The 17,699-nt window shown below is 38.1% G+C and overlaps 1 long non-coding RNA gene across 1 annotated transcript in view; it reads left to right on the top strand.

Moving 5' to 3' along the window:
- The window catches only part of LOC126820693 (uncharacterized), a 29,268-nt gene extending 16,005 nt beyond the window's left edge, over positions 1–13,263 (top strand). Inside the window, exons 2-3 of the long non-coding RNA XR_007680081.2 lie at positions 4,051–4,122; positions 8,230–13,263. This is a non-coding gene — a long non-coding RNA (uncharacterized LOC126820693). The remainder of the gene's footprint in view (positions 1–4,050; positions 4,123–8,229) is intronic.
- Positions 13,264–17,699: the final 4,436 nt, after the last annotated feature.

Here is a 17,699-nt window from a genome sequence, read left to right as displayed (position 1 = left end):
TAGCGAAAATAAATTAACGATTATATATGGTGCCAAAATACATCAACTATTTGTATATCACTATTCAAATTAACACTGACTGACAGCTTAGTCAATTGTTCACTGATATTGTGGTCAACTGTTTGATAGTTGCGTAATTTGACATAAACTTCGGTAAATAAAAGTCATTTAAATTGCTTAATAAAAGATGAAATATATACAATATAATCCGATTGTCTATACAAGACTACAAGGTGACAAATGGTTATTGAAAGTGATCTCATTTTAGACATTGTTTTCGTTTGATGGAACGCGTAAGTTCACATATTGACCTTTTATTGATCGTATGCATTGAAGGCCGAGCCGTTGACGCCGAAATGAAAAATAAAAATAAAAGGCAGCTCGGTATTGTATCTGTCCCGTGGATTCAGCGAAGATTTTAAAGTTCCATAAACTTATGATTACTGAATGATGGTTGGGATGAAAAGACCTGCTCCCGTTTAAACTAAAGGATATAATTACTTGGGACGTGATGTGAACATTTAAATAGTTCATCAATAACACCGTCTATATTTCTAATCATTTTTTATACGCCCACATTTTCATGTGGACGTATATTGACGTCGCCCCTGTCCGTCCACAATTGTTTGTGAACAGTCTACAGGTCACAATTTTTATCCGATTTCAACGAAACTTGATAAGTAGGTTTATCTCACTAAGATCTTGGTTCCTTTCGATATTGGTATGTATCGGACAGTAACTTCACGGATTATGGCCCTCGATTGTACGAAAAATCGCGTTTTTAGCTTGTGGACCCTATAGAGGTCACAATTTTTATCCGATTTTGTTGAAATTTGCAATGTAAGTTTATAACCCAAAGATCTTGGTACCGTTTCATATTTGCGCATATCCAACCATAACTTCCTGAATTATGGCCCCTTACTGTACGAAAATCTGTTTTTTAGCTTGTAGACCCTATGGAGGTCACAATTTTATTCCGATTTAAAAAAGCTGTTTAAATATATCACCGTTACACCTGAATGACGGTTGAGTTCAAATTTTCGTGAAAATCGGACCAAAACTGCCGGACAAAATGGTCGCCCCTTGTATGCAAACAGTGTAAAAATATGGTATATCAAGGTTGTGGACAATTTTGATCCGATTTTGATGAAACTTGAAATACGTGTTTATAACCCACGGTCTGTCATTGAGTCAACTGGAGCGGTTTCGATTCCCCGGTTGTACGTGACAAGGAGTAGGGCTGCCTGTCCAACCTTGTGGGTTTTCTCCGGGTCCTCCGGTTTCCCCCCCCCCCCCACTGCTAAAGACCTCTACGCGCAAGCGAATTATTGAAATAAAATTGAACCATGTTAGTTCCGAAATGACCTAGTTTGTGTCGAGTGGACGTTAAACCACATCTCTCTCTCTCTCTAGCCATCTTTTGCAAAATGTGGGCGTATCCTACCTGGCAGCTGTTGGTTATTTCATTCAATGCAAATTTATTTATAAGTAGCGTGGCAGTATAAAACACGTACATGTCTTATACAAATACAAAAGACACATGAGAGAAACGTCAATCATATAGTGAGCACATATCCATATTTAAAGACCTGCATAAAACATGCGTTCAGATGATAAATCGCACGGTAAAACAGTTTTATTTTCCGGATTTTGATTTGAAAACACGGCAATTAAACAATACACACCATTGACATTCATTTTTTACCGATCGGTTAATTAACACACCTCTACAGAAAAGGCACCGTCGCATAGTTTTTAATGACAAAAGGAATTAGGGACCTACACAATCATTATTAACAATGACAGTGCATTTAAATCTATATAATTTGTGTTTAAAAATTTGATGCCATGTATTATATTCCTATTAATGTTTTAATTTGTTTTAATTGTTCTGTTCTGTGTTGCTGCTGGCTCTTCTTTTCTTTTCAGGTAACTTTTATTGTTGTTGGCAAAAGCTTGTTTCAACCCAATTGATCTATCCTTTTCAGGCTTAGAACTTTTCAGCCAGCCCTCTCGTAACTATCAATCCTACATTATACTCCAGAATCCAATATCGCCTCTTGGGCAGGGCTGGATAGTGGGAAGTGTTTATCTGTATGATACACACCTGATGCCCTATATCTCAGTTGATAACTCCCAAAATAACAATACTTCTCAATTTGAATGCATTATAATGTATTATGATGGCTGTAATAAATGAAGGATAAGATACATGGATGGCTGGAACAACTTATGGTAGTTAGCATTACATGTGTAGGTCTGCATAGTATTGAAAATGCTCAATTCCCATTAGTCCCATGAGCTAGGCAATGGCATATTTGTGTTCCACGTCCCCCCCAAAACCCCTGAAACGAAATATCACTTGTGAATATTGTTATTGAAAGAATATTTTCGCTGCATATTGGATTTTGGATTTTAGCCTCCATATTGGATCAACCGTTTGTGGGATGAATTGGAAAGGATCAAAAATGAGTCCTGTGACCAGCAAAACCTATAAAATGACATTACCTGGGTCATTTCGTCAACAATGTTTGTCAAACTCTATTTCAGACCATTTTGGGCTGCCATCTTGGATTTTCTGCTCTCCTAATGTTAGCTATAGTGTCCCTTCTATCAGAAACCATTGTCAAGCCTTGTTCCTCAGGAAATGGTCATGGATCTGGGGGTTGTGCCCCGATTACAGCTAATTTATTTTTTTTTAAAAAAATTTTTGACGGGGGGGGGGGGGGCTCAAACTGTGTAGATTGTGTGATGCCTCATATCATTTATTGTGTATGTGAACACTTTTTGTCGTTATTTTGTTCTTTATGTGTGAAATTTCTTTCTACTGTAACTATCAGGGATTGGATAAAGAGCTGACAGTTCTCACTATAAAAGTTAAAAACTAAATAATGTAAAGGGAATTTACTGAAAATTTCAGTCAAATTGATCCACTTTGAACCGAGAATATAGCGATTGAATTTTGGGCCTAGCCTCCATCATCATTACTAAAGACAGTACGATAAAAAACGAAGTTGTTGTTGTTAGTTAGTTGTATTTTACGTCCGCTTCCACCGAGGTGATATCGCAGACAAGAAAAAACGAAGTCTCGATTATCCATTTTTATACGCCCACATGGAAATGTGGACGTATATTGCCGTTGCCCCTGTCCATCCGTTCGTCGTCCACAATTTCTTGTGAACGCTCTCACTCCAAAAGTAATTATTATCCGATTGTTTTGAAATTGATATGTGGTTTACATTATTAAGATTAAGAAGCGGTTTACATTAGTGAGATTAAGAAGCCTATTAATTTCAATAATTTCTGTGCATTACGTCTGAGTTATGGCCCTTGTTTCACTTTGTTGAACCTCGTGAACGCTATTACGCCAAAAGTTATCTTCCAATCTTTGTGAAATTTATATGCATTATTTAGATTAGTGAAACCACAAAGCCTATTGAATGTTCAGCAATTTACAATAATCACTTCTAGACTTTTGCCCTTGTTTCACTTTGTTCAACCTTGTTAATGCTCCATTGATAAAAGTTATCATCCAATATGTATGAAATTTATATGCATCATTTAAATTTGTGAAACAAAGGTCTATTGAATTTCAGCAATTTCCGTCAATAATTTCTAGAGTTATGGCCTTTGTTTTACCTTGTAAACCTTGTATGAAATTTATATGCATTATTTAAATTAGTGAAACGAAAAAGCCTGTCAAATTTCTATAATTTCTGTAGACTACTTCCTGAGTTGAGGCCCTTGATTCAGTTTGTAGAACCTTGTGAACCCTCAAACACAAAAAAATTATCTGATCTGTATGGAACTGTCTTGTAAAGGCCCCCAATTACCTACAAAGGAATAAATATGCGATAACCCTTGTCGATCCGCTCGGACAATTTAGCTGCTGTGAACGTCGAGAGTTGATTATCGTCTGGATAAGTTAATTAATGTCTAATTGATAATTTAGATAACATTTCAGGCCTTAAGAAATACCTGCAGTTGGCAGATTTAGCTCTTGCTTATTGTATGGTTAATTATATCTTATTATCTTATTTCAATCAAAAGGTGAAAATGGGAAAATTGGATAGAGCTAAAGGATTATTTTACAAGTCACTTCAGCTATGCCCTTCAACCAAGGTATGCCGAAGTCAATTCTACCTTATGATTATTTTTGTTAAAATCGATCTGTTTGTCCGTCTGTCAGCCCATCTGTCTGTCCGTCACACTTTTTGGAACACAATAACTCTCCTTCTAATTGAGCTAGAATGTTGAAACTAGATGTAGGTGTTTATAAGGTGAACTAAAGTTATCGTGTCCCAAAGCATCAACCAATCAAATTGCTTATCTCTGCTTACCCTAAGCAGAAAATGCTCAACTTCAACTCCGTTTGAACATTCTACCCGAATTATAAGGAGAGTTATTGTGTTCCAAAGTCTCGACCAATCAAATGGCTTATCGCTCTGCTTACCCTAAGCAATAAATGCTCATTATCGAACTTAGTCAAGGTATTGATGTAATGAAACTACACACCAAGTTTCATCACTCAATTAGAACTATAGTTATCATGTCCCAAAGCATCAACCAATCAAATTGCTTATCTCTGCTTACCCTAAGCAGAAAATGCTCATCTTCAACTCCGTCAAGGCATTGACCTAATAAACACCTACAACAAGTTTGAACATTCTAGCTCAATTAGAAGGACAGTTATTGTGACAGACAGACAGAAAGGCTTTCTGGGAAAGGCGGGGGACTAAAAATTGGGTTTAACGTCCTTTGTACACAAACTACGTCATTATGTCGTTTCTGTAAAGGACACCATTCTGGAAATTGCAGCAATTTCATTGGCAGATAAGTCGGTCAGCAGTTATATATGCCAGTTACAATTGCTGAATCCACAACAAAATGAAATCCTAAATTCAGAAAATAATTTGGATATCTGTTAGCAGATTTTTTCGTGCATGGGACCTTGTTTTGGCAACTTGGATTCTTTATTGAATTTTTTATCTGCCCACATTTTCATGTTTGTGGACAGATCACAAGTTTTATCCGATTTCAACTAAACTTGAAATATAAGTTTATCTCCCTAAGATCTCGATTCTGTTCAATATTGGCATGTATCGGACCGTAACTTCATGGATTATGGCCCCTGATTGTACGAAAAATCACGTTTTTAGCTTGTGGACCCAATAGAGGTCACAATTTTTATACGCCCACATTTTCATGTGGGCTTCCACATTTTCATGTGGGCTTATATTGTCGTCGCCTCTGTCCGTCCGTCCGTTCACAATTGTTTGTGGACACTCTACAGGTCACAATTCTTATCCAATGACGAAACTTGAAATATAGGTTTATCTCCAAAAGATCTTGGTTGCTTTCGATATTGGCATGTATCGGATCGAAACTTCATGGATGATGGCACCTGTTTGTACGAAAAATCACATTTTTTAGCTTGTGGACCCTATAGAGGTCACAATTTTTATCCGATTTTGTTGAAACTTGAAATGTAAGTTTATAACCCAAAGATCTTGGTTCCTTTCAATATTCGTGTATATCGGACCATAACTTTCTGAATTATGGCCCCTGATTGTACGAAAAATCGTGTTTTTAGCTTGTGGACCCTATAGAGGTCATAATTTTTATCCGATTTAAATAAACGTATTGTTATATCACCGTTACACCCTAAGGATGGCTGAGTTCGAATTTCGTGAAAATCGTCCCAAAACTGACAGACAAAATGGCCGCCCTTCATTTTCAAATAGCGTAAAAATATGGTATATCAAGGTTGTGGACCCTATAGAGGTCACAATTTTATCCGATTTTGTTGAAACTTGAAATGTAAGTTTATAACCCAAAGATCTCGGTTTCTTTCGATATTCACGCATATCCTGAATTATGGCCCTTGATTGTAGGAAAATCGCATTTTCAGCTTTTTTCTTAATTTTTCTCTATCGAATGTCCTTTTGGTAGTCTTGTACAGGAAGACAACACATCAGACTTTGGAATAGGACAAAAAAGGCACTGAAAATCGAAAAAAGTCAAAAAATCGTTAAATTTGGGAAAATGCTATATTATTTTTTTATTGTCCCCTGCCTTTCGAAAAGGGGACTATTAAAATGGGTCTTGTCTGTCTGTCACACTGTCCTTCTAATAGAGCTAGAATGTTCAAACTTGGTGTACATGTAGGTGTTTATTAGGCCAATGCCTTGATGGAGTTCGAAGATGACACTTTCGGCTTAGGGTAAGCAGAGATAAGCAATTTGATTGGTTGATGCTTTGGGACACGATAACTTTAGTTCTAATTACGTGAGAGTGATGAAACTTGGTGTATAGTTTCATTACATCAATACCTTGACGAAGTTCGATAATAAGCATTTTCTGCTCGGGGTAAGCAGAGCGATAAGCAATTTGATTGGCCGAGACTTTGGAACACAATAACTCTCCTTCTAGTTGAGCTAGAATGTTCAAACTTGGTGTAGGTGTTTATTAGGTCAATGCCTTGATGGAGTGTGAAGATGAGCATTTTCTGCTTAGGGTAAGCAGAGATAAGCAATTTGATTGGTTGATGCTTTAGGACACGATAACTTTAGTTCTAATTAGGTGAGAGTGATGAAACTTGGTGTATAGTTTCATTACATCAATACCTTGACTAAATTCGATGATGAGAATTTTCTGCTTAGGCTAAGGAGCAATAAGCATTTTGATTGGTCAAGACTTTGGATAATGTCTTCCTCTAATTGAGGTAAATGTTTAAACTTGATGGTTTGGGACAAGATAACTTTGATTCTATCTGATAGAGAGTGATGAAACTTGGTGTATAGTTTATAATCAGTTTGATTGCTTGATACTTTTGAAAAAAAAAGATGTGCGATTAATTAATATGTGTCATCTATTTATTTGGGGATTTCGGCGGGGGACATCAGCCTCACTGTTGGCTTGTTTTTACTGATTTGCAAAAAAGGTCTATATATTTAGATAACTGATTTAAAGACGATTCTACTAATGTATATTATGCATTGAGTTACTGAAATTTAATTTTCGATATTTTGACATTGCTGCATTTATGTCACTTTTGAACTACAGCGATTTCTCTTAAACTTTTTCTATTAGAGTGCCTTTGGTAGTCTTGTGCACGAAGACATCCAATTTTTTTATGTTTATAGATTATCAAAAAGGTAAATATATTTAGATGGCTGATGTAATGGCGATTCTAATTATGTATAATATGTATTGCATTTTTGGCAATTTTTAACATGTGATTCCTCAGGGTGATTTCATCTGATCACATAATGTAGTATATCATTATAGAGACCTGCTACCATTCAAGTGCCCAAACAGGTTTTTAAAACTATCCCGACAATAATTCGTATATCGGAAGTAGTCCAAGTTCGCGCTCTTGCAAAAAACTTGATTTCTCTGTCAGATGTCAGAAGATCAAATCAACTAAAGTGTCGTTTGGTAGTCCCATGGATGGACCATCATATGGTATCCAAATGATACCGATTCGACGGTTAGGAAATAAATTATGGTACGCCGAAAATCTTGTATTTTCCAATTTGGAACCTTTTGAGACGCTTTTATCTCAAAAGCCTTGAAATGGTATAAATGGTTTAAAAAGGACCTCAATCTTTGAAAAAAGTTGATAAATCATTAAATTACTGAAATGCTCTTTTATTTTTCATTTTTTTCAAAACTGCTAAATGGATGTTTCTGAAACTTCTGGTACAGGATGTTAAGTGCCCAAACCATTTATTAAAACTATCCCAATAATGATGCGTAAACCGGAACTAGTCGGACAAATATCTGATATTTTGAAAAAATGATTTTTTTTTCGAAAAACGCGATTTTTTCGTCGGCTTTATCTGGATCAAAACGGCTAAAGTATTGTTGGATAGCCCGGTGAATGTACTCTGTTATTTCTTCCGGTCTGTTTCCTGAACGTCGGTTCAAGACTGCCATGCAAGTCTAGTTATTATTATTCTTTCTTTTTTTTGTCCATGTTTTTAAATCTTAAGCTCTAGAACAAAAGGTCGTATGATGCTGAATATTGATTCGTTCTCTCATGACCCCAATGGTTCCAATGAAATTTGAAAACAGCCTGTTCAAATTTGTAGCCTCTATCATGTTCACAGTGTTCAAGGAATGCTGAATATGGAATGGGCAATAATATTTCACACCATATTTAACAAAATAAGTTTGGAATTACAATGAGAAATAATTTAAGTTAACATGTTTAATGTTTTGTAGGTACTATATACAGATGCTGTGGGTTATTTTGGTGATTCTATATTACAAGAAATAGTTGATTTGATGACAGAGAAGGAACTGCGAATACATTTACCACTAGAAGAGATGGACATTTTAATGATTTCTGATCCATCTTAATTAGGTGTAATACTTTAAAGAGATATTTTCACTTTGTTGGCCTATTGAGACGCGAGATATTTTCGAAATCTGTCAATTTGTTTTTACCAGGTAAACTTTACCTGTATATGTTATACAGATCAAGTGAGTGAACTCATTTTGAATATGGCATCAAATTCTATGTCTGGGTAATGATATAATATTTATTGGCTTAATATTTTGTATTGTCAAATATTACGAAAAAATTAAACATTATCTTTTCATGATTGAAACATGTAATTGAGAGTGTCTCTAAAAATGGCCAATTCAAGCCTATTGATTTCAACGATGTCCGATAATTACTGCTAGAGTTATGGCCCTTGATCACTTTGAAAAATCTTGTGGATGCTTTAGGGGGCAAAGTTAATATCCGATTGCTAAAGTTATACACAGTGTTTAAAGCTAAACTCCGGTTACAAAAATACCGAAATAATTAAATAAAAAAAAAGTTAACACCCCCAAGCCGCCATACTTGTTTCCAATTTGTGAAATAAATATGGCAGACATGGAGGCTTATGACCTGGAAAGGTTAGCCGATCTCACTTCCAGTTTGTTTCTTGTCAGCCACCTGTACCCATCCGGCCTTATTCTCTACACACGCTTCACTGATTGCTCTATGGTGGCTGATTGGTATCATGTCGTGGTGTCGAGCTTCATAAGGCGACAACCCGACATCGCGACATTATAACCCGACACCACGACAACCCGACATTTTTAACCCGATACTACGACATTTTCACCCGACACCACGACATTAAGAATGTTGTTGTGGTGTCGCGTAAAAATGTCGGATTGTCGCGTAAAAATGTCGTGATGTCGACTTTATTTATCAATGTTGAAGCGGTCACGAGATCAAGTCAGCCCTCACTATCTCATCCTTCACTAAGAATACTTACCCTTTACTAACTGCGAATCAAGCTGGCCCTCACTATATCAAATTACAGGTCTTAATACAAAATTCCAGATATCATGCTACATATCAGTAGAAAGCACGTTCACCGTTCTTTTCAGATATATAAATAATTTTCTGGCACATCTATATTTACTTGCCCTGAGAGGTGATAAAGACGAATGGTACAAAACTCTATTAAATGATGGGGATAGGGGTATTCAAAGTAAAAATACGGGTCTTAATACGCAATTCCAGATATTATGTTATATATCACTGAAAAGCACTTTCATTTCTCTTTTCAAAGATATAAATAATTTTCTGTCACATTTATATTTACTTACCTTGACAAACTATCAAAGTTGGATAATACTGATCTCTATTAAGTAATTACGCGGGGGGTGGAGGTATTCAATGTCTAATTACGGGTTCTAATACGAAATTCTAGATATCATGCTACATATCAGTAGAAAACACGTTCAAATATATAATTAATTTTCTGGCACATTTCTATTTACTTGCCTTGAAAAATGAAAAGGGGGGGGGGGGGTATTTGAAATAAAAATGCTGGGCTTAATCCAAAATTCCATATATCTATACTGAAAAGTAAAGTTAATCCTCTCTTGAAATGTATTTATCATATTTTCGGCAGAATGCATATATACTTTTTAAAATTTAAATTGATACAAGTTTGGTAGCCTTCACTGGCTGAATTAAAGAGAGTGGTGGGGGTGGGCGAGTGTTTAATGTCAAAATATGTGTTATACGAAATTCCAGTTATTGTGTCATACATCACCGGAAAGTGGGTTTCTGTGGCTCTTTAAATCTACTTGTATTGTCTGGCACATTCATAATTCCATACTTTAGAAGAGATAAAAGCATTTTTATTTTGAGCAAAGAAATGGGTTACTAAAAATAGACTACTTTCAATTCATTTTATTTATCGAAGGCTCGAATTAGCCCATACCGAGCAAATGATTACACTCAAGTCATGGTCATCCAGCGAATGTGGTAGTGAGGGCCAGGTTGATTCGCAGTTAGTGAAGGTTAAGTATTCTTAGTGAAGGATGAGATAGTGAGGGCTGACTTGATCTCGACAAGAGAGAGAGAGAAATGGGGTTTAACATCCACTCGACACAAACTAGGTCATTTCGGGACTAACACACGGTTCAATTTTATTTCAATAATTCGCTTGTGCGTAGGGGTCTTTAGCAGTGGGATGAAACCGGAGGACCCGGAGAAAAACCCCTGAGGTTGGACAGGCGACCCTACTCCTTGTCACGTACAACCAGGGAATCGAAACCCCTCCAGTTGACTCAATGACAGACTGTATGATACAGCGCGCGTGCTAACCATTCGGCCATCCAACCCCCCTGATCTCGACAAAGGACAGCACTCTATTATTCATGGCCGCTTCAACATTGATAAATAAAGCCGACATCACTACATTTTTACGCGACAATACAATATTTTTACGCGACATTACAACATTATTAATGTTGTGGTGTCGGGTGAAAATGTCGTGTTGTCAGGTTATGTTGTGATGTCGCCTTATGAAGGGCGACACCACGACATCACGACATGATACCAATCAGCCACCATACACAATTATTATCCAATTTAAAATACAGGTCTACCCCCCCCCCCCAAAAAAAAAAAATCTCGGTTCCTTTCTATTGGCATGTATCGGAACATAACTTCATGGATTATGACCCCTGATTGTACGAAAAATCACGTTTTTAACTTTTGGACACTCTATAGAGGTCACAATTTTCCGATGCGCAAATATCGAAAGGAACCAAGATCTTTGGGTTATAAACTTACATTTCAAGTTTCATCAAAATCAGAAGAAAATTTTCACCTCTAGAGAGTCCACAACCTTGATATATATTTTTACGTCATTTTGTCTGTCAGTTTTGGTCCGATTTTCACGAAATTCGAACTCTACCATTCTTAGGGGGTAAAGGTGATATATTCAAAGGTTTTTCTTTAAATCGGATAATAATTGTGACCTCTAGAGGTACCTCGAGCTAAAAACTCGATTTTTCGTACAATCAGGGGCCATAATTCAGGAAGTTACAATCCGATATGAGCGAATATCGAAAGGAACTGAGATCTTTGGGTTATAAACTTATATTTCAAGTTTCATCAAAATCAGAAGAAAATTGTGACCTCTAGAGAGTCGAAAACCTTGATATATCATATTTTTACGCTATTTGAGTATGAGAGGCGACCATTTTATCTCACAGTTTTGGTCCGATTTTTACAAAATTCGAACTCAACCATCCTTAGGGTGTAACGGTGATCTATTCAAACGTTTTTTTTAAATCGCTTCAAATTATGACCCCTATAGGGTCCACAAGCTAAAAATGTGATTTTTCGTACAATCAGGGGCCATAATTCAGGAACTTGCAGTCCGATATGCGCGAATATTGAAAGGAACCGAGATCTTTGGGTTTTAAACTTACATTTCAAGTTTCATTAAAATCAGAAGAAAATTGTGACCTCTATAGGGTGTCCACAACCTCGATATACAATATTTTTACGCTATTTGAGAATGAGGGACGGCCATTTTGCCTTAGGTAGTAACGGTGAAATACTAAAACGTTTTTTTTTAAATCGGATAAAAATTATGACCTCTATAGGGTCCACATGCTAAAAACGCGATTTTTTCGTACAATCAGGGGCCATAATTTAGGAAGTTAATTACGATCCAATATATGCAAATATCGAAAGGAACCAAGATCTTGGGGTTATAAACTTACATTTCAAGTTTTAACAAAATCGGATAAAAATTGTGACCTCTATTGGGTGTCCACAACCTTGATATACCATATTTTTACGCTATTGGAGAATGATGGAAGGCCCAAAAAATTTTTTTCTTATAAGAATGGGCCATAATCCATGAAGTTTCGGTGCGATACATGCCAATATCGAAAGCAACCAAGATCTTTTGGAGATAAACCTATATTTCCAGTTTCGTCAAAATCGGATAAGAATTGTGACCTGTAGAGTGTCCACAAACAATTGTGGACGGACAGGGGCGACGGCAATATACGTCCACATGAAAATGTGGGCGTATAAAAATCATGTTTTTAGCTTGTCCCTGTGAAGGTCACAATTTTTATCTGATTTAAAAAAAAATCTGTATGATTATATCACACTAAGATCTTGGTTCCTTTTGATAATCTCGCATAACCGAATGTAACTTCCTGGATTAATGCCCCTGATTGTTCGTATATTTAGCTTGCAGATTCTCCAGAGGTCACAATTTTTTTTCAGATTTTAAAAAACGTTTAAATATATTGCCATTCCACCATAATGAAGGTTGAATTCGAATTTCGGGAAAATCGAAATGAAACTGCCCGACAAAAGGCCCGCTCTTTGTACGCAAATTGTGTAAAAGTATGTAATATGAAGGTTATGGACCCTCTAGAAGTAACAATTTTTATCTGATTTTGATGAAACTTAAAACATATCCCAAAGATCAAAGTCCCTTTTGATATTTGTGCATTTCAGACCATAACTTTCTGGATTATTGCCTGTTTGTTTTTAGTTGTTCTCTATCCATCTCTTCCAAAATGTAGGCGTATCCTGCCTGGCAGCCGCTGGTTCATTTAAAAAGTTGATCAATCCTAATCTGTCTAATTCTTCGAGATTACATACTAAGCTGAAAACATTTTTTCTTTAAAATTGAAAATGCCTCAGGTGATACACATTTGATAACACATTTAATATGTTTGTTTGTAATTATAATAGTTTAACAAAAATAAAAATGATTGGGGTGCCCAAGTTTAGATTTGTCATTGATTCCATAAAGTAGTTAGGATTTTAAACGTTAAATACTGTGTAATTCAACATAACGAGATCGTAAGAACAGAGAGTGAGATAATTTACATCCCACTTCTACTCGTTGCCACTGGCAACCTTTGATAAAACTGTCCTGTTTATTTGCAATACATGCATAAAAGTATCCGTGTATCAGAAATGTACAGAAAGAGTACCGTTTTAGATACCTATCAAGCAATAAGTAGCGGACGTTTAGTCCGACCCAGATCGCAATTGATAACGATGGCTCTATACAATGTACATGAAACAACTAGTCAAAATCATAGTAACAAAACAAAATGGGGGGAACCACATGGCAGTTCAAAAACATATACAATGACATTAAATTAACATATTACAAAAATCAATATTATACATATCAGTTGGCATCTATTTCATAATTTGGTTTGATTTATATTAATATGCAAAATATATAAATTAGAATATTGAATAACTATTTTAATTAATTGTGATGATAGAAGTTCTCTTGCTGGACACTTCACAGGCATTGAAAATAAGCAGGATGAAAAAAACGCCTAGAAAGTCATAAACTTTATTACAAATAAATTTCAACGGAAGAACCATCCGCCGATGCATACTTTCACCAGGAATGACCCACGTTTCGCATTTCCTTTACACTACATTTAATAATATCGCAGTCCTCTATGCCATAGACAAGTTGTTTTGACGATGTGGTCTAAACAAACACGTGATTGTTTTACGCTCAGAGTATCATAGCAAGACGCACGTGTAAATACTACTCAGGTCGTCTCTCCACTGCGAAATCATTCTACCATGAAATGTAACGTGAGGCTCAGAAAGGGATAAATAATGAAAGAGCAGAAAGTATTTGTCACTTTTTGGTTGAAACGACTTGATAATAAATACTATTTTTCACATTTTGCTTCACAATACTCGATAGAAATGTGATGTAAGTAACTTATTAGCACCTTTCCTCGATGTATCGGTGAATATCAGGACAGTTTTGGTCGGGAGCCGCCTCCGCTGGGCCCCTCGATACACCTTGGAAAGTGTGCTAATAACTACTACATACACATTGCATAAAACTTGCCAAATGTTTTTATTGTATACTAGCAGGATACCCGGCTTCGCTCGGGGGTCATAACTCCGAAACCGGAAGTGGTAGACAAACGCCACCTGGCCTATGTTACTCCCCGGTCCGAGCTACCCCTATACCCCAAATTTCAGACTCGGGGCAGACCTAGTGTAGCCACCAACCCCGAACAGACCGGCTTCACTCGGGGATCATAACTCCAAAACCGTAAGTGGTAGACTAACGCCACCTGGCCTATGTTACTCCCCGGTCCGAGCTACCCCTATACCCCAAATTTCAGACTCGGGGCTGACCTAGTGTAGAGACCAACCCCGAACAGACCGGCTTCGCTCGGGGGTCATATCTCCAAAACCGGAAGTGGTAGACTAACGCCACCTGGCCTATGTTACTCCCCGGTCCGAGCTACCCCTATACCTCAAATTTCAGACTCGGGGCAGATGTAGCAGCCAACCCCGAACAGACTGACTTCGCTCGGGGTCATAACTCCGAAACCGGAAGTGGTAGACTAATGCCACCTGGCCTATGTTACTCCCCGGTCCGAGCTACCCATATACCCCAAATTTCAGACTCGAGGAAGACCTAGTGTAGCCGCCAACCCCGAACAGACCGGCTTCGCTCGGGGGTCATAACTCCGAAACCGGAAGTGGTAGACTAACGCCACCTGGCCTATGTTACTCCCCGGTCCAAGCTACCCCTATACCCCAAATTTCAGACTCGGGGCAGACCCAGTGTAGCCGCCAACCCCGGACAGACAGACAGACAAACGACAGTCACAAATATATATATATAGATTTGTGACCACATCTCCAACTTTACCTGAGCAATAATTCTCCTTCCCAAACACAGAATTGAACCCAGGAAATGTTCTCAAAAACGCAACCTGACTTCTGAGATGGTAGGTAATGTGTTCTCCATGATTTTCATGTAACTCATGCTGCACGTGCTGTTCACTGGGACCAGCCCTATAAAATGCACCCCCATACCTGGTTGAATAATTCACAATACAACGTCGGCAGCATGCCATGACACACGACAGCTCAGAGGAACCAGGCGCTCGGAAGACGCACCGCTGGCCACGCTACCCAGGCCGTTGCCAATCACTTCCAGGTCAATATTCGGACCATCAACAGGCTTCAGCAACGCTTTCGGGCCACCAACACCACAGATGATCGCCTCTGGACTGGTAGACCAAGGGTTACCACAAGGCGACAAGACCGCCATGTTGTGCGACAGCACGTGCAGAATCCCTTCACAAAGGCATCTGAGACAGCACGTTAAGACAGTGGGAACACACGGAAGACCCATCAGTAACGATATAGTGCTCCGACGTCTCACCAGAGAGAACATCCATTGCCGTAGATCTTACCGTGGACCGATCCGCACCCCTCGCCATAGACGTGAACGTCTACCGTTTGCCCAGCAACACCAGCACTGGCGACACAGGCAATGGAGAACTGTTCTGTTCATAGATGAGAATCGGTATTGCATATCAACTGCAGATGGCAGGACCAGAATATGGCATCGACGTGGCCAGCGTTATTCTGACCAATGTGTCATGGAACGAGACTCATGGGGAGGTCCAAGCATAATGGTTTGGGGTGGAATCGGCCTGAACCAGAGATTGGGTCCTGTGGTGTTCCAAAATCTTGGTCCAGGGAGAGGAGGCGGCATCACAGCAGTGCGCTATATCGATCAAGCTCTCGGACCCCACGTCATACCACATTTCGCACCTCATCGAAACGTTTTCCAGTATGACAATGCGTGTGCCCACAACGCCAGAGTCACTCGAGACTTTCTACAGCAGAACGGTGTCAACGTTATACAATGGCCAGCCCTTAGTCCGGACTTAAACCCGATTGAACATCTTTGGGATGAAATTCAGAGGAGACTTAATAACGTCGTACCATAACAAAACACAGCCGATGGATTGCGCCAGGCTTTTCTGAGAGTGTGGTTCCAGGTGCCAATGGCGTTTATCAATCATGTGATCCACTCCCATGTACAGACGCTGCGCAGCTGTTATTGACACTCGCGGTGGACACACCAGATACTGATGTATAGACTGTGTACAGACTCTAAACCTTCTCATAATGTCTTGGAATTGTGATGAATAAATGACTGATGTGTCAACATACTGTTCACAAAAAATTGCTTTGATCCATTTAGTAAGTCGTTTTCTAGAATGATTTGATTAAAGTGCCTCTCTGATTTTGAAATCATACCGACGTTTTTTTTTTGCTGTTTAGTATATAAGAGATACTTAAGAGTGGCTATGAAGACCTGGTTATCCTGGGTGTCAGTGACTAGTTTCGTTCGTACTGAACTCTTTAGACTGATTGGACTCACGTGGCAACCTTTTCATATGCCCACATTCTATTGTCGTCGCCCCATCCGTTCGTCGTCCTCTAGAGGCTAATAATATTTGATTGACTTTAAATTTATACACAGTGTTTAAGATCATGAGACGAAGAAGCCTATTGATTTTCAGCGATTTCTGATAATTACGGCCAGAGTTCTGACACTTGATCACTTAAAAAAAAAAACGCTCTAGAGGCTAAAGTTAATATCCGATTGACTTTAAATTTATACACAGTGTTTAAGACCATGAGGCGAAGAAGCCTATTGATTTTCAGCGATTTCCGATTATTACTGCCAAAGTTATGGCCCTTGATCACTTCAAAATATCTTGTGGATGCTCTAGAGGCTAAAGATAATATCCGATTTACTTTAAATTTACACGCAGAGTTTGGGGTCATTAAATGAAGAATCCTATTGATTTTCAACGATTTCCGATAATTACTGTCAAAGTTATGGCTCTTGATCACTTTGAAAAATCTTGTGACGCTCTAGAGGCCAAAGTTATCATTGGCGGAATTACTGGGGTTAATACAACGAACAATCTAACCTTGGTCCACAAAAGAGAGACACATACTAGTCACCTCCCATTTCCAAGGCAAAGCCCAAACCTTGACTCTCAGATAAATAAACTATTTGCTACTAATTCGTACCTAAATATAAAACCCCTCGGACGCCATGTTGAATTACACAGTGTTTATTGTTTAAAAACCTAACTACTTTATGAAATCAACGACAAATCTAAACTTGGGCACCCCAACCATTTTATTTTTGTTATACTCTCTACCCCTGAGTGTTCCAACTTTGGATTTATATTTAGCCTTATAATCAATCCTCTCACAGCGGTTATCTCAACACCCTTACAATCCCTTTATTGTTATGACAATTAACAATGTTACACGCCAACCAAAGGCATCCTATACAGTTAGCAATATTATGAACACTAGCACTTCAATCTAACCGATCAGTTGTCAAACCTCTGTACACCCCCCCACCCCCGGTACGAAATTCGCAAATGCTGCCAAGAGGCTAACCTAGGTAACCCCGCCAATTAGTAACCATGGAAACCCCTGCCATGTGAGTTCAATCAGTCTGAAGAGTTCACAATACAAACGAAACTAGTCACTGACACCCGGGATAACCAGTCTTCATAGCCACTCTTATCTC

The sequence above is a fragment of the Patella vulgata genome, chromosome 5 (assembly GCF_932274485.2).
Source record: "Patella vulgata chromosome 5, xgPatVulg1.2, whole genome shotgun sequence".
Lineage (NCBI taxonomy): Eukaryota > Metazoa > Mollusca > Gastropoda > Patellidae > Patella > Patella vulgata.
This window is presented reverse-complemented; position numbering and strand designations above follow the sequence as displayed.